Source organism: Hemicordylus capensis, chromosome 2 (genome assembly GCF_027244095.1).
Source record: "Hemicordylus capensis ecotype Gifberg chromosome 2, rHemCap1.1.pri, whole genome shotgun sequence".
In the NCBI taxonomy this organism is placed as follows: Eukaryota; Metazoa; Chordata; class Lepidosauria; order Squamata; family Cordylidae; genus Hemicordylus; species Hemicordylus capensis.
Window position 1 is genome coordinate 407381125 of NC_069658.1, and position 7103 is coordinate 407388227.

Here is a 7103-nt window from a genome sequence, read left to right on the forward strand (position 1 = left end):
TGCTGGACTAGATGGGCCTTGGGCCTGATCCAGCAGGGCTGTTCTTATGTTCTTATTCCCAGCCTCTGGATATCCCCCACTGATATCCAGAGCACAGTGCATTGGGGAACAGCAGTGAGCATGGTGCATTGGGGAATTCTCCCCTGTGTTGGGTACTCTAGGTGCCCAACTCTGTGTGTGCGTGGGCTGTGTACAGTCCGAGCACACACATGACTCCATATGTGAGGTAAAGGGCGTACACGCTCCTTTTAACCCACACACTGCCAGGCTTACAGGGCAGGCAGTGCTGGAATTGGTGTCAATTCTGGCACTTCAAAGAGGCAGGCAAAGCCAGGCAGAGCTGCCTAAGCCTGGGTTTGGCTGCTCGTGTGAACAGTCTCAGTGTGATAGAGCTGCAGTCTGGAAAGAACAATTCCACTTGACTGTGTAGGGTTAGTGGAATGGTGTTCTGGATTAGACTTTAGTTTTATTGCCACTTCGACACTACTGCAAGCCAAGACTTTCCTCTACACATGTACATTCCCTCCTCTAAGTTTGTGATTTCTGTCAATTTTGCAGTCCTGCTTATGGCAAAATTCAGTGCTTTTGTATGAACATAAAGAAAATATTTTCTGTTAATTGTAATTACGTCCAGTTGCTTGAATGCCATTATCACATTATCAAAACCTGCAGGCTAACAAAATGGCCACAGCTGTATGATTGACATCTGCATGAAACTTTTTTAGAGAGTAAGTAATTCCGCCCCACCCACCCCCCCACACAGACTTTTTTCCAGTTGGAAAACACAAGTTCATCTAAATAGCCCTAAGGTAAAATATGAATTGAAATGATAGCATTCATCCTCACCTCAAATTTTTGGATGAGAGATTGAGGGCTGGGAGGGGGGGCTTTGCAAATTTGATGTATTGGCTCTAAACATGTTTGTTCAGGAGGAATATTTTCCAAACAGTTTTCAAGATAAAAATGACATAACAGATAGTGTTAAGAAGAAGAAGTAATAGTACTAGTATCAGCAGGAGCAATATCAGCAAAGCTCTTGACACACAAGAAGACAAAAGAGAATTAATGTCCTTTTCAAGAGAGCTGGGTGGCCTCATCATAGCAGCAGTTCTGGATTTTGAATGGTCCAAGCAAACATTTGTAAGAATTAGTACAGGCTGAGTATCCCTTATCCAGACTGCTTGGGACCAGAAGTGTTCCGGATTTCAGATTTTTTCCAGATTTTGGAATATTTTCCTAATGAGATATCTTGGGCATGGGAGTGGAGAAGGGGGGCTTTCCCTTTTCCCTCTAGTGCCAAAGGGAGAACATGAAAAAACATTAAAAAGCTTCACAATAAAAACAGAGTTGTAACTAGGGAGAATCACAGACAAATTACAGCATGTTTAAAAGGAGCAAAATTGGAAATCTGCGAGCGGGTGAGAAGGGCTCTCCTTCTCTTCTCCTCTCCTCTCCTCTCCTCTCCTCTCCTCTTCTCTTCTGCTTTTTAAATGTTTTAAATCATCTTCAGCGATCTCAGCAATTTTAGATGGGACGACGGGCTCAGCGTCTTCCCAAGGGAATGTGTAGCATCCAGCCAGCGATGTCTCTTCGTGGTGGAAGCTGACAGGCAGGAGGGACCCGGGTGGGAGGAGGAGGGGGTGGGCTTGCAATTGCAAAGGTGGTCTGCTTTTGCTTGCCCGCGTGTTCTGCTTGTGGATCGGGCACACAGGAGGAGAGGAAGGCAGGTAGCGGCACCTTCAGCCAGCTCGGTTTGGGAACTGAAGGGTTTTCCTTTTGCTAATGAGCTGTGCGTGTGTGAGAGTGATTATTACAGCAGTCGTCAAGGGTTTCCTTTTTTAAATAAACGTTTGTAGCTCGCTGCCTGATGGCTTCTGGCATAAACAAGGTCCATAGGCTGGGACTTGCAATGGGTCTTCTAAAGCTACTAGTCATTGTAGTTCATCGGAGGAAGGCGATCAGGAAATGCATATGAAAATGTGTAAGAAGATCGCCCAGCTCACCAAGGTAATAAATAAGTTTTGTTTTTTGTTTTGCTAAGGCGCACACCGTGGTGGTTTCTGGATTTCAGAACATTCCGGATTTCGGATGTCCGGATAAGGGAAACTCAACCTGTAATATGAGTTATTTCCGATCAGGTCTTAAGAACTCAGGGTGAGCTACAATATATAGAAAGGTATATCTTTCCGTATTGCTGGGTGAGGGTAAGTAATAGTTGGCAGGGAAGAGTTGTAGAGTGTCTCCTTTTTAGGATCAACAACTAGGGACTTTTATAGAGGACACGTGACTATTTTGGGGACCGAATGACTTTTTTTTTTCATTCGTTGTGGTGTCCGAAGTTCTGGGGAGCAGCTGGAACATTTTGTCCACTCATAACATATATACTGCCCAAAACTTGTTTTTTCTGGGCAGTTCGCAATAAAAACAAAAAATTAAAATTAAAACAGTAAAACAATTTATAATGTAACACAACATTATAACTGTTAAAACTATTAAAATCTGTAAACTGAATTCGGATGTAATGGAGACGTAAACTGAAACCGATCCACAAACTGAATAAGTTTCAGTTTGTGACTCCTGAGGATGTGGACAAGCTGCTTGGAGCAGTGAGGCCTACCACTTGTTCTCTTGACCCTTGTCCAACATGGCTTGTTCTATCTAGCAGGGAGGCTGTTGTAGGATGCCTGGTGGAAATCATAAATGCTTCTCTGAGGGAGGGCAGGATGCCTCCTTGTCTTAAGGAGGCAATCATTAGACCTCTTTTAAAGAAGCCTACATTAGATCCCTCAGAGTTGGGCAATTATAGGCCTGTCTCCAACCTCCCATGGCTGGGCATGGTAATTGAGAGGGTGGTGGCCTCTCAGCTCCAGGCGGTCTTGGAGGAAACTGATTATCTAGACCCATTTCAAACTGGCTTCTGGGCAGGCTATGGCATGGAGACTGCCTTGGTAGGTCTGATGGATGATCTCCAGTTGGGAATTGACAGAGGAAGTGTGACTCTCTTGGTCCTTTCGATACTATCGACCATAGTATCCTTCTGGAACGTCTGAGGGGGTTGGGGGTGGGAGGCACTGTTTTACAGTGGTTCCGCTCCTACCTCTTGGACAGATTCCAGATGTTGTTGATTGGAGACTGTTGCTCTTCCAAATCTGAGCTTAAGTATGGTGTCCCTCAAGGCTCCGTACTCGCTCCAATGCTTTTCAACATCTACATGAAACAGCTGGGAGAGAACATCAGGGGATTTGAAGCGGGTTGTTATCAGTATGCTGATGACACCCAGATCTATTTCTCCATGTCAACTTCTTCAGTAGATGGCATATCTTCCCTGAATGCCTACCTGGAGTCAGTAATGGGCTGGATGAGGGAGAATAAACTAAAGCTGAATCCAGATAAGATGGAGGTACTTATTGTGCGGGGTCAGAACTCCAGAGACGATTTTGATCTGCCTGTTCTAGATGGGGTCACACTCCCCCAAAAGGAACAGGTTCGCACTTTGGGAGTACTTCTGGATCCACAACTCTCCCTGGTTTCTCAGGTTGAGGCGGTGGCCTGGGGTGCTTTCTATCAGCTTCGGCTGATACATCAGCTGTGTCCATTTCTCGAGATCAGTGACCTCAGAACAGTGGTACATCTGTTGGTAACCTCCAGACTGGACTTCCGTAATGCGCTCTATGTGGGGCTGCCCTTGTACGTAGTCTGGAAACTTCAGTTGGTTCAGAATGCGGCAGCCAGGTTAGTCTCTGGGTCTTCTCAGAGAGACCATGTTGTACCTCTGCTGATGGAGTTACACTGGCTGCTTATAGGTTTCCCGGCAAAATACAAAGTGCTAGTTATAACTTATAAAGCCCTAAACAGCTTAGGCCCTGGGTATTTAAGAGAATGTCTTCTTCGTTATGTGCCCCACCGCCCATTGAGGTCACTTGAGGAGGTCTGTCTCCAGTTACCGCCAGCTCGTCTGGTGGCCACACGGAGACCAGCCTTCTCGATTGCTGCCCTGAGACTGTGGAATGCGCTCCCTGCTGAGATACAATCCTCCCCATCTCTGACTATTTTTAAAAAAGTCTGAAGACCCAACTCTTCACTCAAACTTGTTCAGCTTTTTAAATTTGTAGGTTTTAATTTTATGCTGTTTTTAAATTGTCAAACTGTTTTAACCCTTTATATTTGTTTTAATGGTTTTTATGTCATTGTTAACTGCCCAGAGATGAAAGTTTGGGTGGTATATAAGTTAAACAAACAAACAAACAAACAAACAAACAAACAAACAAACAAACCTAATTAAAAGGTAGGTGCATAGCTAGAGGAGAGGGGCCCCATTTTCGTTCTTCTCCCTGGTGGCACTTTGGAGTGAGGGAGATAATGAATAAAATAAGGAGGAGCTGGGCCCCTCGGGTTCTTTGAACCCATCTGTTCAATTATAGCCACACCCCTGAAGCTGGGTGGAACAGATGTGTCTTAACTGCTTTTTAAAAAGCTGCCAGAAATGGGGAGGCTCTTATTTCAATAGGGAGCGCATTCCAGAGCCTTGGGGCAGCAACAGAGAAGGTCCATTTTACATTTCCCTTCATGTCACAGCAGTAGTGCCGGAAGGAAAACCACATTGCTCCTGTGGAGGAAGAGGTGGGGCTGAGTAATGACCATGTTCAAAAATATTAATATGCTCCGGACTCTCTCGTATGGCTTTTAAGAGTGTCTAGGAGGCAGAGGCCAGCTCCAGAAGACTCCCGCTCAGTCCTGGAGGGCTGGGAATCCTAACTGTTTCTGTTCAGTGTATTCCCTAACACCTAATTAGAGAAAGCAGCAGGATCATATCAGTGTTTATCCAAAGCCATAGTTCTACAACTAGAAGCTAGCAAAAGGCAATTACATCCACTGAGGCAGAAATGGAAATAAATTAGGCAACTTTTCTAGAAAGGGGGCATTCCTCAGCTGAATGGGGGAACATGGAAACTGTAATTCATTCAAAATAACTTTCAAATTAGCATCCTGAAAGATGCACAAGTGGAATTCTTGGTCGGGTTGGATTTTTTCAAAGGAAATTTTAGAATTGGGGGGCCAAGTAAAGGCATTTCAAATCTGAAAGGAAGTTTATTTTCCCATAAAATGACATTATTAGAGCCAACAGTTGAAGTGATCACCATTTCAGCTCAGCGGCTGTAGTCTGGAACTAAGTGTATTCTGATGAATGCATCTCAGTGGAGCTCTAACCAAGTGATCTTGGCTTTGAAGAAAGATTAAAAAAAATTTGTCGCCATTGTTCTCTAAGCAAAAAAGGAAAAGAATAGGCATTGTCTCTGCGAGAGTGTACACATGTGTGCACCAGTGTGCATGTCTGTGTTGTGGATTCCTATCAGAACAGTCTTTTCTGCCATCCATAGGCTTACCCACAGTGGTGATAAGGCTCTTAACCTCTGCATATCAGAAAACCTCTGGGGACAGGCAACAAGGGTGGACTGGGATCAGTATACTTTACTCTTAAGCTTCCAAAGGGCTGACCACTGTTGGAAGCAGGGTGCTGGACAAGATGGACCTTTGATCTGATCTAGCAAGACCCTTCATATGCTTTTAACTTATTAAAAACAGATTGCTGCTTTCTAGTCGTACACATTTTCTCTCACTGATCCTCAGCCGACTGCCCATTCTCCTTTTAATTCAGCACCATGAATTTTACAAGAGTTCCATAAAACATTTAAAGCAGAGATGGATCAAAGCTCCACACACTGATCGTGGGGTATTCTTTGCCCTGGAGACTATTATAGGTCAGAACATTTCATAGCATGTTGGGAGAACTGTAATGTTTAATGAAGAAGAAAAGCCATTGACTTTCATAGAGGGGTTGATTCACTGAAAAGTGGAATGACTTGACAGACTGGGAAAGTGTTGGGGGCAAGGGAGTGTGCTTTTCCTGCAAGCTTGCCAAGTTTGTGCTTTCCAGACTTTGGCTTCACAAGCTCTGTAGACCCTGGGTGGCTTTGTTCTTCAAGCCAAATGGGTACAGTGGCCTATCAAAACAGAGCTGGGGCTGTTGTGCAAGCTGGAAGGGATTTGAACACACTATAAATGTTTCCAGGGAATGGTTGTCTGAAGGCCACAATGTACAGTATGGTGATTCCTCACCGCAGGAGGCATTGTTGTGGTTAACCTTCCCATCAATTTGCATCATATCAGCGGGAAAAGCTGGATTAATGTTACATTGTCACACAGCTCCTTAGGAATTCTGGTTTTCATTTTAGTTGCTGGGTAGGCAAACCGTATTCTTCCTAAAGTAAGAGCAGAGGATAATTCTATAAAGCTACTCACAGGACAAGTTATGTTGATGTAAGAACATAGTTGGGAAGAAAACACATGAAGGACTTTCTTTGTATGCCTTCAATACAAGGAATATGCATGTGCCTCAATGTTTCTTCAGTGATTCTTGCAGAAGTTACTACTCTGTAGACCAGGTAAGATCAGAAGACCAATATTTAGTATTGACATCTGGCCTGATTGCAGGTCTTGATATTGTATATTCCTGTCCAGGGCGGTGGTGATGTCTGAGCATACATGATCCAGGGAAACCAATAATCAGGGTAACCAGTTCTTAGACCATGACATTCCCTGTTCAAATCTTGAAATCCCCGACTTTATCCTTACAGCAATCCTGTGAAATAGCTCAGGATTGGGACTGGCCTAAGGCCACCCAGTGGGCCCCCTATCAATGTGGTAGGAAAAGCTGATGGAGGATCAGCTCAGTGCATGGCAGGTGGTGGCTTTCAGATGATTGGCCCAGCCTTCAGCAGTTTCCATAAACTCCAACGGTTGTGGGAATGAGGCCTGGCCATGCGCCACATGGCTAAACGTATGACTCACACTATGAAGGACGTTTCCCTTTCCTACCCAATTTTGATTATGTGTAACCATGCAGTGGAAACAAAACAAGGCCATATGGGAGCAACACAGGCATCAGAAGCAGATTAAGACTGACAGAGGAGCAAGTGAGTGACAGCCAAATCTGATGGTGTTCAGCAATTGCATAGGCTGATGTTTAAATTGCAGGCAGGCATGGTCTCGTTCCAGGAGCTGCTTGCTGTTGCACACCGTTTTGATCATTTAAAGGGAGTGGA